Genomic DNA, 15,032 nt, shown 5'->3' with positions numbered 1-15,032 from the left:
GAAGAGGAAGTCACTCATCCGTCAGATTCATATGCCCGTGTTCTCTGCCTCCATGACCAAGACATGATACGAGCAGATCTTGCGGTTCATGCACTTCAATGATAATGAACTCTGTCCTCCTTGGGGTGACCCTGGATTTGACCGGCTCTACAAAATTCGGCCCCTCGTAAACCACTACAACCAACAGTTTACAGCCTTGTTTACTCACGATCAAGTTGTCTGTGTTGATGAGTCCATGATTACGTTTTCTCGCCGCTTGTCTATCAAACAGTATCTTCCCAGCAAGCGTGCCAGATATGGGGTCAAGATTAGGGATGAGCCGAACACCCCCCGGTTCGGTTCGCACCAGAACCTGCGAACGGACCGAATTTCGCACGAACGTTAGAACCCCATTGATGTCTATGGGACTCGAACATTCAAAATCAAAAGTGCTCATTTTAAAGGCTAATTTGCATGGTATTGTCCTAAAAAGGGTTTGGGGACCCGGGTCCTGCCTCAGGGGACATGTATCAATGCAAAAAAAACTTTTAAAAACGGCAGTTTTTTCGGGAGCAGTGATTTTAATGATGCTTAAAGTAAAAAAAAAGTGAAATATTCCTTTAAATATTGTACGTGGGGGGTGTCTTTAGTATGCCTGTAAAGTGGCGCGTGTTTCCCGTGCTTAGAACAGTCCCTGCACAAAATGACATTTTTAAAGGAAAAAAAGTCATTTAAAACTGCTTGTCGCTTTAATGTAATGTCGGGTCCTGGAAATGGATGAAAATCAGTGAGACAAACGGCATGGGTTTGTCTCCAGTCCATTACCAGGCCCTTTGGGTCCTGTATGGATATTAAGGGGAACCCCGCACCCAAATTAAAAAAGGAAAGGCCCTTTATACTCTGAACAGCAGTATACAGGTGGTGCAAACAAGACAGGGACTGTAGGTTTGTTGTTAAGTAGAATCTGTTTGTAATTTTGAACTGGTACATTTTGAACATGTTTAGCTCCAGCCAAAAAATCTATTTTAAGCTTTATGGAAAACATAGGGAAGGGTTATCACCCCTGTCACATTTGTTTTGCTGCCTGTGCTCCTCTTCAGAAGATTTCACCTCACTTTTTGTCCCAACGACAAATGTTTTTTGAAAATTTGGGTTTTTTTGTGAAACAAGGATTGGTGATAAAACATCAGTGGAAAAGAGAAATGTTTTTTCCCATATTAACTCTTACAGGAGAGAATTTCCCTTCTCTAGTGGGGTAGCTAGGGGGATCTCACTTCCTGTTGTCTCCTTGTGTCTGCAAGTAGGAGTCGTTTGTAAGTTGGATGTTTGAAAGGGGCCTGCTCAGCAGAAATTTGGGCCTTAGGTGTTGTTGTGGCCACAACACTGTAAGCCCTCACAAGGTCCTGCTGTGAAATATTAGATCAAGAATTGTAATTACATGCCCCTGTTAAACAGGGGCAGAAAAATTGAGCCTTTGGTGGTGGTGGTGGTGCTGGTGCCACAACACTGTAAGTCCTCACTCACTCTTGGTGGGCGCAGAAATGGGCGCTGCTGTGAAATATTAGATCAAGAATTGTAATTACATGCCTCTGTTGAACAGAGGCTGAAAAATTGGGCCTTAGGCACTGGTGCTGGTGCCACAACACTGCAGCCCCTCACAGATACTCTAGTTGGAACGCAGGAACGAGCAGTGCTGCAAAGTATTGCATCAAAAATTGTAATTACACGCCCCTGTTAAACAGGGGCTGAAAAATTGGGCCTTATGCACTGGTGCTGGTGCCACAACACTGCAACCCCTCACAGATACTCTAATTGGAACGAAGGAACGAGCCCTGCTGCAAAGTATTGCATCAAAAATTGTAATTACATGCCCCTGTTAGACAGGGGCTGAAAAATTGGGCCTTAGGCACTGGTGCTGGTGCCACAACACTGTAACCCCTCACAGATACTCTAGTTGGAACGCAGAAATGAGCCCTGCTGCAAAGTATTGCATCAAAAATTGTAATTACACGCCCCTGTTAAACAGGGGCTGAAAAATTGTGCCTTAGGCACTGGTGGCGGCACCCAGAACCAAAAATGTTCTTACAAGCTATCAGCGTGATCATTGACGAGGAAGAGGATAATTACTCAGGATAGTCACTCAGCATCAGCATAGGCAATCTTTGAAGGGATCTGAGATTTCAAAAAAAATTATTCGGTTACATCAGCATCAGGTGCTTGGTAGCTGGTGGTGATCCAAGACTGGTTCATTTTTATGAAGGTCAGTCGATCGACCGAGTCGGTGGACAGACACACCCTGTGATCGGTTACAAAGCCTCCAGCAGCACTGAATGTGCGTTCTGAAAGAACGCTGGATGCAGGACAGGCCAGTAGCTCAGTTGCATACTGTGCAAGCTCTGGCCAGTGATCCATCCTCAAGACCCAGTAACCCAGAGGATTTTCGGTGGGAAAGGTATCCAAGTCAGATCTTGCCCCTAGGTATTCCTGCACCATGTAAAACAGACGCTGGCGATGGTTGCTGGAACCAATCATACCTTGGGGCTGCGGACTAAAAAATTGTCTGAACGCATCGGTCAGACGGCCACCTTCTCCACCGCTCCTTCTTTTACTGACCGAAGCCTCAGCAACACGTTGTCCAGAAACAGGAGTTTGTAACCTCCCAGTCTCTGGAAGCGCGTTGCACAGACCTTTCTGCAAGGCCTCCCGAAGATGTTTCATCCTCTGCTCCCTCTGAGATGGCAAGATAAGGTCCGCAACCTTACCCTTGTAACATGGATCAAGGAGGGTTTCCAGCCAGTATTGGTCCTTCTCCTTCATACCACAAATACGAGGATCCTTCCGCAGGCTTTGCAGGATCAGGGAGGCCATGCAGCGTAGGTTTGCTGAGGCATTCGGTCCGGAGTCCTCTGGGTCACTAAGGATGACATGGTCCGCAGCCACCTCCTCCCAGCCATGTACAAGTCCATGTGTTTCTTGGGACTGATCCCTTAAAGACTGCTGTTAATGCTGAGTGCCAGGCTCCACCTCCATACTGACACAATCCTCCTCCTCCTCCTCTTCCTGTGTGATCGGCGGGCACGCAGGAACACTGTCTGGATAAAGGGAGCCTTGAGAGCTAAGGAAGTCCTCCTCTTCCTGCCTCTGTTCTGCCTCAAGTGCCCTGTCCATTATTCCACGCAGCGTGTGCTCCAACAGGTGGACAAGGGGGACAGTGTCACTGATGCATGCACTGTCACTGCTCACCATCCTCGTGGCCTCCTCAAATGGTGACAGGACAGTGCATGCATCCCTGATCATGGCCCACTGGCGTGGGGAAAAAAAACATGCTCCCCTGACCCTGTCCTGGTGCCACAGTCGCACAGGTACTCATTGATGGCCCTCTGCTGTGTGTGCAGCCGCTGCAGCATGGCCAACGTTGAGTTCCACCTGGTGGGCATGTCACAGATTAAGTGGTTCTTGGGCAGGTTAAACTCCTTTTGGAGGTCTACCAGCCGAGCACTGGCATTATATGACCGGCGGAAATGCACACAGACTTTCCTGGCCTGCCTCATCCTGTAAGCCCGGGTACCTGCCTAAGAGCCGCCACACCACCAAGTTGAGGACATGAGCGAAACAGGGCACATGGGTCATTTGTCCCTGTCGGAGGGCAGAGAGGAGGTTGGTGCCATTGTTGCAAACCACCATTCCTGCCTTAAGTTGGCGTGGCGTCAACCACCTCTAAACCTGCCCCTGCAGAGCTGACAGAACCTCTGCCCCAGTGTGGCTCCTGTCCCCCAAGCACACCAGCTCAAGCACCACATGGCATCTTTTGGCCTGCATACATGAGTAGCCCCTTGAACAGCTACAGAGCACTGCTGGTTCCGAGGACAAAGTACAGGAAGAGGCCATGGAGGAAGAAGAGGAGGGGGAGGAGGAGAGAGGTGTGTCACAATCATTAGAGTGGAATTTTGGAGGCGTGGTGGCGGAAAAACCTCCAACACTACTGCACCTTGTCCTGCATCCTTCCCAGCTGCCAGCAGAGTCACCCAATGCACCGTGAAACTTAGGTAATGTCCCTATCCATGCCTGCTGGACCATAAGTCAGCAGTAATATGCACCTTACCACTGACCACCCTGTCCAGCGAGGCCAAGACATTGCCTTCTACATGCCGGTAGAGAGCCGGAATCGCCTTCCGTGAGAAAAAGTGGCGTTTGGGTACCTGCCACTGAGGAACCGCACATTCCACAAACTCATGGAAGGGGGCAGAGTCTACCAACTGAAAAGGCAGCAGTTGAAGTGCTAGCAATTTTGCCAAGCTAGCATTCAACCGCTGGGCATGTGGATGGCTAGGAGCGAACTTCTTTCAGCGGTGCAGCAGCTGGGGCAGGGAAATTTGCCTGGTACAATCTGACGTTGGCGTACTGAAAGCAGATTGCCCACAAGTACTTGGCTGTGACACACCTAATTCTACACCTTCATTCCTCTCAGTGCAGGTCTCAGAGAGGACTGAAGGTATAGTGGGGTTGGGGATCTCAGCTGATGAGGAGCAAGGAGAGGTCCTCTTCGTTCTTTGGTGTGGGTCTTTTAGATACGCTTGCCAACGAACTGCATGGCAGGTCAACATATGTCTGGTCAAGCATGTGGTGCCCAAGCGGGAGATGTTTTGGCCACGCGAGATACGCTTGAGACATATGTTGCAAATAGCAGCGGTGCGATCTGATGCACTCATCTCAAAAAAGGCCCACACCAAAGAACTTTTGGAATAACGCGCAGAGACAGCAGAGCCCTGCACATGCGGAGCTTTGGGGTGTGATGCAGTCAGTGTGCTGCCCTTAGGCTGGCCCCTGGAGGGCATCCTGCCTCGTCGGTGATGTGCCTCCTCCTCCTCTCTCCTATCAGGCACCCACGTTGAGTTAGTGACCTCATCATCCCCTCCCTCCTCATCACTGGATCAAACCTGGCAGTATGCTGCAGCAGGGGGAGCATGACTGCCAGATTGCTGTCCTTCTTGGGCACCCCCCCTGTCCGTGCTCATGTTACTGACTTCATCTAGCTCAGTATAATCATCAGAGTCTTCTAAATGCTGGGCATCCTCCTGGAGCATGTACCCAACACTGTGGTCAAACAGTTCAAGGGACTCCTCAGGAGGACATGGTGGGGCTAGGGAAGGAGTCACTGATGCCATTGAGCCGAGGGAAGAGGCCATGTTGGCAGCTGCTTTGCCAGACAAAGTACCCTGAGCATGGGTGAGAGAGGATGAGGAGGATGAGGACGGCTTGGTCATCCACTCGACCAAGTCTTCCGCATGTTGCGGCTCAACACGGCCAGCTGCCGAAAAAAAGGCCACGCGTGTCCCACGGCCATGTGCTGATGAGGATGCACCGTCTCCACAACCAGCACTGTTGCCTCTAGACACAGAGCCTGCTTGCCCTCTTTTATTGGCTTGTGACTGTCTGCCTCTCCTTGTTGGCCTTCCAGACATACTAATGGCCTGTAGCTGCACTAAGCTGGGATGTATATAATGTATATATATATATATATATATATATATATATATATATATATATATATACACACTGATACTGCAGCTAGCAAAATCAACTGCCTGCCTGTAGTATGAGAGCACTACCAGCCTTCTACAGGTAGCTTTAGCTGAACACTGTGCAGAGCTCGCAAAAAACAAACTTGTAGCTTATTTAGCTGCCTGCGGTAGTGATAGGATCAGGAAAACACCACCAACCTTCTACAAGTAGCTTTAGTTGAACACTGTGTAGAGCTCACAAAAAATAACTTGTAGCTTATTTAGCTGCCTGCGTTAGTGATAGGATCAGGAAAACCCCACCAACCTTCTACATGTAGCTTTAGCTGAAAACTGTGCAGAGCTCACAAAAAACTAACTTGTAGTTTTAGCTGAACACTGTGAGGAGGATGCACTACACTAACTTGTAGCTTTAGCTGAACACTGTGAGGAGGATGCACTACCCTAACTTGTAGCTTTAGCTGAACACTGTGCAGAGGTTGCACTACACTAACTTGTAGTTTTAGCGGAACACTGTGAGGAGGACGCACTACACTAACTTGTAGCTTTAGCTGAATACTGTGCAGAGGTCACACTACACTAACTTGTAGCTTTAGCTGAACACTGTGCAGAGCTCGCAAAAAACTAACTTGTAGCTTATTTAGCTGCCTGCAGTAGTGATAGGATCAGGAAAACACCACCAACCTTCTACAGGTAGCTTTAGCTGAAAACTGTGCAGAGCTCACAAAAAACTAACTTGTAGTTTTAGCTGAACACTGTGAGGAGGACACACTACACTAACTTGTAGCTTTAGTTGAACACTGTGCAGAGGTCGCACTACACTAACTTGTAGTTTTAGCTGAACACTGTGAGGAGGACCCCCATACACTAACTTGTAGCTTTAGCTGAACACTGTGCAGAAGTCACACTACACTAACTTGTAGCTTTAGCTGAACACTGTGAGGAGGACGCACTACCCTAACTTGTAGCTTTAGCTGAACACTGTGCAGAGGTCACACTAAACTAACTTGTAACTTTAGCTGAATACTGTGAGGAGGACACACTACACTAACTTGTAGTTTTAGCTGAACACTGTGCAGAGGTCGCATCACATTAACTTGTAGCTTTAGCTGAACACTGTGAGGAGGACGCACTACCCTAACTTGTAGCTTTAGCTGAACACTGTGCAGAGGTCACACTAAACTAACTTGTAGCTTTAGCTGAACACTGTGAGGAGATCGCACTACACTAACTGTAAATAGTCTAGCTGCCTGACTGTGGTACTAATAAGATCAAAAGAACACCAGCAATTTTCTTCAGGTAGCTGTAAATACTGTAACAAGACAAGCCTGCCTGTCAGCAGGAAGATAATAGGAACGGATCTAGTTAAACTGAATACAGTGTATATATATATATATATATATATACAACACCTGGGATGCATATATATACACAATACACTGTAAGTGCAGCTAACTCACTGACTGTCCTGCCTAATCTATCTAACTCAAATGAAATGATACTGTTTGTCTCTCTATCTAAGCACACCGGAACACACTACACAGGGCCGCCGTGCAGGCAGCCATATATAGTGTGGGGTGTGTACTAAACCCCCTGAGCCATAATTGGCCAAAGCCACCCTGGCTTTGGCCAATTACAGCTCTCTCTACTGACGGCGCTGTGATTGGCCAAGCATGTGGGTCATAGTGCATGCTTGGCCAATCATCAGCCAGCAATGCACTGCGATGCCACAGTGAATCATGGGCCGTGACGCACCACACGAATTTGGCACGAACGGCCCATATCGTTCATAATTCGGCGAACGATCGAACAGACGATGTTCGAGTCGAACATGGGTTCGACTCGAAGGCGAAGCTCATCCCTAGTCAAGATGTATAAGCTCTGTGACAGGGCAACAGGCTATACATATAGTTTTATGGTTTATGAGGGAAAAGATAGTCATGTAGAGCCGAAGAACTGCCCAGACTACATAGGGAGCGCTGGTAAGATTGTGTGGGACTTGGTGCCACCCTTATTTGGAAAGGGGTACCACTTGTATGTGGACAATTATTACACGAGCGTGCCACTTTTTAGACACCTTTTTTATTATGGAATTGTCGCATGTGGCACCACTAATCGCCGGGGCTTCTCCCAACAGCTTGTAGAATCCCGACTTAGACAGGGGTAGAGAGCCTGCTTGAAGTGTAATAATTTGTAAGCAGTGAAGTGGAGGGATTCATGGAATGTTTTTGTTCTGTCCTCCCTTCACGCAGATACGACAGTCCAAATTTCTACGGCGACTGGTTTTGTGGAGAAACCCCTCCATGTCCATGAATACAACCTTAATATGGGAGGGGTGGACCTCAACAACCAGTTGATGGCACCATACCTAATTGCCCGTAAGGCCAGACGCTGGTATTAAAAAGTGTCTGTATATTTATTTCAGTTGGCTCTGCTGAACGCTTTTGTGCTATAATAAGCTTCAGGATGGACTGAATTCTTCCTTAAATTCCAGAAAGAGATTGTCACAGCCCTTCTGTTTCCAGACGGTGCTATGGCCCTATGGCCATGGGCATATGTGAAATTACACCCCAAAATACATTCTGTTGCTTCTCCTGAGTACGAGGATACGTAAAGCCTCACATTACCGCCCCCTTCTCTCCACTGACACCATCAGCCTTGTGTGTCCCGCAGGGAATACAGGCTTCCCTGCTGCCTCCTCTCTCCAACACCTATGAGAACGCTTTTCAGCTGCTGCATGGCTCTACACTGCTCTCTACCACAATGCTGAGGATGGACACATGCCGCAGATAAGGACTCCTGATTTTATCATGTCTTTTTACACTCAACATCTTGTAAGTGCTTTTAACCCTTTGTGCACTTTTTAAAATTTTGCATACTGCACTTAGGGGCGCCTTTCTTTTCCTTTTTTCACCATTGCATACTGTACTTAGGGGTGCCTTTCTTTTCCTTTTTTCACCATTGTAATCTGTAGGGCCTTTGCTTTAAAAAAATATATAATGTTTGGGGGTTCAAAGTAATTTTCTTGCAAAAAAATATTTTTTCATGTAAACAAAAAGTGTCAGAAAGGGCTTTGTCTTCAAGTGGTTAGAAGAGTGGGTGAAGTGTTACATATACTTCTAAATGTTATGCATAAAATGTGAGGACAGTTAACCCCCCCAAATGACCCCTTTTTGGAAAGTAGACACCCCAAGCTATTTGCTGATAGGCATGTTGAGTTCATGGAATATTTTATATTTTGCCACAAGTTGCGGGAAAATGTAGTCACTAAATGATATATTGCTCAAACATGCCATGGGCATATGTGAAATTGTACCCCAAAATACTTTCTGTTGCTTCTCCTGAGTATGGGGATACCACATGTGTGAGAATTTTTGGCAGCCTAACAGACCCGAAAACCAATCACTGCCTTCAGGCTTTCTATGGGTGTAAATTTTTGATTTCACTCCTCACTGCCTATCACAGTTTCAGAGGCCATGAAATGCCCAGATAACACAACCCCCCCCCCCCAAATGACCCTATTTTGGAAAGTAGACACCCCATGCTATTTGCTGAGAGGCACGTTGAATATTTTGCAGATCTTGCTTTTTATCACAAAGTTTTGAAAATTGAAAAAAGGAAAAAAAAATATTTTCTTTCTTCATTTTCAAAAACAAATGAGAGCTGCAAAATACTCACCATGCCTCTTAGCAAATACCTTGGGGTGTCTACTTTCCAAAATGGGGTCATTTGGGGGGGGGGGGGTTGTGCTATCTGGACATTTCAGGACCTCCATAACTGTCATAGGTAGTGAGGAGTTAAATCACCATTTTACGCCCGTAGAAAGCCTGAAGGCAGTATTTGTTTTTCAGGGTCCTGTACACAGATTGGCTCCCAAACAGTCTCACACATGTGGTATTCCCATACTCAGGAGAAGCAGCAGAATGTATTTTGGGGTGTAATTCAACATATAACCATGGCATATGTGAGCAATATATCATTTAGTGACAACGTTGTGTAATTTTTTTTTTTTTGTCATTTTTCAATCACTCGTGACAAAAAAATAAAATATTCAATGGGCTCAACATGCCTCTCAGCAATTTCCTTGGGGTGTCTACTTTCCAAAATGGGGTCATTTGGGGGGGTTGTACTGCCCTGCCATTTTAGCACCTCAAGAAATGAGATAGGCAGTCATAAACTAAAAGTTGCCAGAAAATGTTCCATAGTTTGTAGACGCTACAACCTTTGCGCAAACCAAGAAATATAAGCTTATTGACATTTTTTTTACCAAAGACATGTGGCTGAATACATTTTGGCCTAAATGTATGACTAAAATTGAGTTTATTGGATTTTTTTCAAACAAAAAGTAGACAATATCATTTTTTTTTAAATTTTTTTTTCTCTTTGGCATCCTTGGATAAAACAACAGTTCCTGTCAAACTTCAATGACTCTGTCCTGTTGCCATGGTAACAGATTAAATGACTTACAGAGACACCCATTCTAAGGCTTCAAAGAGAACTAAAAAGAATAATAAACTGACGAGCAGGACAACCTTGTGGACCATACCTCTACCTTTCAACCCTTTTTCTTCTTTCTCTTTCCTTTTCTCCACCTTACGATTAAAGCTCATTATCAGAATTTATTTGACCTATATACACTCTACTTGTAAACAATATGTATAGTAGGTATAAATCATTTAAATACCTACAAAAGTAACTAAGGAAATGATATATATCTTTAATTTAGGTTTACGTGAACCCAATGTTTAATATTTGAAATTTCATGATATTTACCTATATAAACCCTACTGTAAAACAATGAGCTTACTTTATAGATCCTTGTAAACTTACTTTATGTATCTTTATAACATTGTATACTCAATAAACTTCTTTTGACAAGGAAATTTTTTTTTTCTTTTTCTGTTTATATCACAACAAATAAAAATTGCAGAGGCAATCAAATACCATCAAAAGAAAGCTCTATTTGTGGGAAAAAAAGGATGCAAATTTTGTTTGGGTACAACATTGCATAACCGCGCAATTAGCAGTTAAAGCAGAGCAGTGCCAAATTGTACAAAGTGCTCTGGTCGTTGAGCAGCCTAATCTTCCAGGGCTGAAGTGGTTAAGTACCGATGCTAGTAAACAGATACCACTGATTTGAGCACAATTGAAACATTTTTGGTAAGCATTAGCAGTTCACTGATGAGACTACTCGTTGCCTGGATTTACTCTTTAATGTCAGTTCAGATGGGTCAATTTGTGTAACACATTGGCAAGACAGCATAATAAATTATTTTGTGACCGTGAGCTTTAAAATCTTAGAAGTGTTATAGGTGAAGAGCATGCAGTATACAAAAGTGAATGGTGTACTAGAAACAAACTAGCTGTTTTTTTCATTATTAAACTACTGACATCAAATAGTGATATAGACATCTGTTATCATCTGAGGATGGCACAGTGGTTTAACGATTTGCATTTGTGCTGTGTATTGTTGTAGTTGTTTCCTTCTACAGCCCAAATACATACTGGTCAGTTAACCTAGTATGTATGCATTTCTAAATGCCTGTATAACTGGAAGGTACATTAAACTATATGCTTCTCTGGGGCAGGATTTTATATGAATGGTTGGAAAACCAAATTCAGGTGGCAGTTTCAAATTTCTAAAACACAACGCATGAATCAGAGAGCATCGGGACCAGGGAGCGTTGTCAAACAACAACATCTGCATTAACCAAAAATAGTCCAGTGAGCACCTGGAAAGTCTTTGTAATTCTATACATTTGTTTAAGTGCATATTTTCTATATTCACTATTTTATGTATAAACTAAATAAAGCGTTCATGATTTATGTGGCTACAAGTTAAATTACAGAGTCCAGTAAAAAGTTGAATTACTCCTTGCAAAATAGTTAACTCATTGAAACATGAGGACTACTCCTACTAAACAGACAATACAACTTGAGCAAAAGTAAGCTCTCTGGAGAAATATAAGGATCTAAAGAGCTTGTGTTTTTATTTACATTTTACTATTTCTGACAATGAGTTATAAGGACTAATAGTGTACCCCTGTACTCATTCCTTTAGGAGGGGCAGATATCTGAGCCCCACTTATTATAAAGTGGCTTTCACGTTTCTATAATTTCCCCAAACACATCATTTTTTGGGGACTGGGTGAAGAGAGGATGCTTTAATACTGGGACAAGATGTTTTGCAAGGGGAGAAGACTTTGTCACTCTGCTTGCAAGGTACCCCCTCTAATATCAAAAGGCATGTGGCCTGGTATGGTTGAGAAAGAGGGAAACATGTTCACTGCCATATGTTTACTGGCTACCCAGGCTGCATACCCCTATAAGGGTCTGGTGGAAAATTTAAGGGGAACTTCACACTGTTTTTCTCCCTAAAACTGACACAATAGATTAAAAAAGGGAAAAAATGCTTGGTGAATAAACCCAGATGGATTTACCATGGGGGGCATTATTTATTTTTTTTACTTTTTTTGCATTATAATAAATTGACTTTTTCATGTTGTTGGTGTGTTTTTTTATTTTATTTTTACTGTATCTGGGTATGAGTAATAAGGGAATTTACTTCTATTCCCCTGGAAAGCCCCGTTATTATACTGAGGACTTTCAGATTTCTATAATTACCTTAAACAATCCTCCACATACTTTTTGGAGAACAGGATGCGGAGAAGAGGCCCTTGTCCCTTAACATTGATACTAAGTTCCCAGCAAGTGGGGGAGGCTTTGCTGCCCTCTTGCAAGGTATCCTCCAATGTTGAGTGACATGTGGCCTGGTATAGTGCTAAGGGGGACACACACACACACATGCTGCCCCTCTTTTCCTGCTCATTCAGGATGCTTATTTGGATAAGGGTCTAAGTGGACTTTTAAGGGGAACCTAGGTGTTTTTTTCCCTTTTTTGTACTATCTGGTATTGTTCCATAAAACCACATTTAAGGCATTCCCCAAGCAGGATATTTAAGGCATTTCCCAAGCAGGATATTTAAAAGGAATTGTTTATTGGTAAATGTTCCCAATAACAGTGTCACGGAACACCCCACACTCCGCTTGAGTGCTTCCGTCATATACCGCTTCCTAAGTTCTGGAACACGAGTCCAATGGATCTGGCTATAGGAACCCCAAGAACTAGACAACACCAGTCTTGGAGTACATCAGAACTACTTTTATTTTGAGATCTCACAGACCTTTATACAGCAGGGATGACTCAAAGCTAACCTAATTAACATGACCTAATTTACTACAAAATGTACCCAGACCAGATGACAGTCTTGTGGGCACCGAGCTTCACACATTATTACAATTAACAATACAAACAACAATCTCCCCCCTCCTCAGCCTAGACCATTCGTCTATTAGCCAGGGCTGGTGGCTAATGTGATCAGCTCTCTCAATTAACATAAAAACATGTTGATAACACCAGCATCTCCTCACAGGATGTGTCCCAGCAGAATGAATCAGTCTTATCAGCAGGGGGCTGCTGGAGGAATCCCCCCTCCCTCTTCAGGGACACAAATATACAGTAAGGAGTCCCCATACAATATATACATGACTGAGTCCGATTAATACAGTTCAGACTGGATTTCTCATTCACCTCAAATGCTAGGGCCCATAATCGGTGGGCAACAGGCTTGCACACAGTCCTCTCCAACAGCCTCCGCTCTGGCCATGCCCGTGACAAACAGTATCCAGCTGTCCATGCCATTGGTTTTGCAATAGCTTGTCTATTATCCTTGAAAAAGGCCAGAATAAAAATAGCAACATCTGGCTCCAGCTGTGTTCACTGAACTCATCTCAAAGTGAACCCAACCAGGTTTCCTCTTCCCTAGTGATGAGGTGCTACTTTTGCTGAACTTATTTTTGCAATGAAATTACCAATTTTGCCTTCACTGAAATTGAATTAAAATTATACTTTTAATCTTTCTATGTAGCACTGGTAGGTGAAATCATCTAAAAGAGTTCCCTTATAAAGCTGTGACACAAAGTCATGTCAGATGCTATTGCTGTTTGACATGGTTTTGTAAATAAACAAATCCAGGTCAGAGTGCATTGCTTTGTACTGTAGCTTTGTTTAAGAACAAAGCCAATCATCACCATCTTAGTTGTACAGTACAGGACACAGGATCTTTAATCTTTAAAAAGTAACTCCAATTTCACTGAGAAAAAAACATTTTGTTGTTCTGAAGAAATAGCTATTTGTTTGTCTGTGTCCATGTGTAAAGTTTACAGTATGTGAATGAGAGTGATTTTTCATTATTGATCAGCTGTTGCGCTTGCAGGGTTCTAATGTGGAAAGTGTAAGGGACGGAATCCCTTTATACATGATTAACCCTTGCAGCATCTCCCTAAAACTGAAATGTTTGTTGCAGACATTGGGAGAATGCCCAAAATCTGATTTATAACTTATTACAGACTTTTGGAAAAATCAATGAGCAAAGCACAGCAGAAAATTGCATTTTTTGGAGGGCATTCCATACACCCTCTGTGCACAGAACACCCCCAGATTGCCATATTGGATTGCATTTCACAGAAAATTACAGTGCTACAGATAGAAAATGAAAGGTCATTTTTAATAGCAATATATTCCAATATGGTTTGTAAAACAATTGTACAGTTATTTATTTTTCATTTTCAATATTTTACCCACTAAGTGGAGTTACCATTTAACCACGGGATATATGCAGTTACCTTCAGGTGATTGGACACTGACAAAAAAGAAAGCTGCAGGGACATTTCCTATAAAACCCCTCCCACTTCCATGTTTACTCAGTTTTTTGCTAGTATGCGTAAGTGATGGACCTCTTCTCTCTACTGAGAGAGGTTTACCTCTTCCTGTGGTTTTTTTTTCCAAGATCAATCTCCTATCCAGATTACAGGCTGCTTAATAACCTTTGTGACTCATTTTGCAGCTTCTGGAAAAGTGTCACATACCAGGCTGGAGGCTGAGGTGACGGGGCTCCCCTTGCGGCTGAGTGCAGAGTACCCCTGGAGTTGGAGACAGAGGGTGCTATGCTCAGAGATGCACGGGTTGCCTGCCGGTGAAGCTGTCTGATAATTCCAGGAGCAGAGAAGGTGGTCACAGCCAATGAGTTCCTGGAGGTACTGGCGGATCTTAACAGGTGGAAAAGCAGAGAAGTCGTCAGAAGGCAGGCCGGGGGTCAAACACAGGAAGTCAGTCAGAAGCAGAGGCAGGAGGTGTAGTTGTGATCAAGCCGGGTCAAACACAGGAAGTCAATCTGGAACAGACAAGAGCGGGTCCGTGGAACAAGCCAGGTTCAAAGCCAGGAGAGAAGCCAGAGCAGGTCAGGGTAAGCTGGGTCAGTAACAGGTAATCAAGCAAGAAACACAGGAACACAGGAACACAGGATACAGAGCTGACGATAATCCAGCGATATATGAGAGAAATTGGAGTCCTTATGGAGGCCAGCAAAAGACTGGTAATTAGTACGATTGCTAATGCGCATGCGTGGATTCGCACAGCCATAATGGATATTGGCATATCTGACAGTTCTTATCTGCCTGCCATTGCATTTAATT

General features: G+C 44.0%; 1 protein-coding gene across 10 annotated transcripts in view; it reads right to left on the bottom strand.

Annotated features, from left to right (window-relative positions):
• Positions 1–15,032, bottom strand: part of LINGO2 (leucine rich repeat and Ig domain containing 2) — a 3,171,904-nt gene that overhangs the window by 1,661,193 nt on the left and 1,495,679 nt on the right. The window lies entirely within an intron of this gene.

Source organism: Aquarana catesbeiana, linkage group LG01 (assembly GCF_042186555.1).
Source record: "Aquarana catesbeiana isolate 2022-GZ linkage group LG01, ASM4218655v1, whole genome shotgun sequence".
NCBI lineage: Eukaryota > Metazoa > Chordata > Amphibia > Anura > Ranidae > Aquarana > Aquarana catesbeiana.
Note: the sequence above shows the minus strand (reverse complement) of the source record. Positions and strands in the feature narration are given on the sequence as shown.